The sequence below is a fragment of the Myotis davidii genome, unplaced genomic scaffold (genome assembly GCF_000327345.1).
Source record: "Myotis davidii unplaced genomic scaffold, ASM32734v1 scaffold897, whole genome shotgun sequence".
Lineage (NCBI taxonomy): Eukaryota > Metazoa > Chordata > Mammalia > Chiroptera > Vespertilionidae > Myotis > Myotis davidii.
Window position 1 is genome coordinate 480,898 of NW_006289393.1, and position 238 is coordinate 481,135.

Consider the following 238-nt stretch of genomic DNA (forward strand, 5'->3'; position numbering starts at 1 on the left):
GCTGAGACTGAAGGAACTACTGGCGAAGCGAGCATCCAAAAAGTCTAGCCTCTTCTCACCTCCCACTCCAGGCACCACGTGACGGCTGCCGAGTTGGGGTGGGGGTGGCGGGCGGGGAAGGCTGGGACTGTCTTTCCACGTCCCCACCCCCCTCCTCTCGCCTCCCCCTCCAGCCTCCGCACCTCCCTAGGACAGGGAGGCCCCGGGAGAGCGCGTAGTTGTCCGAGGCTGGGGGAGG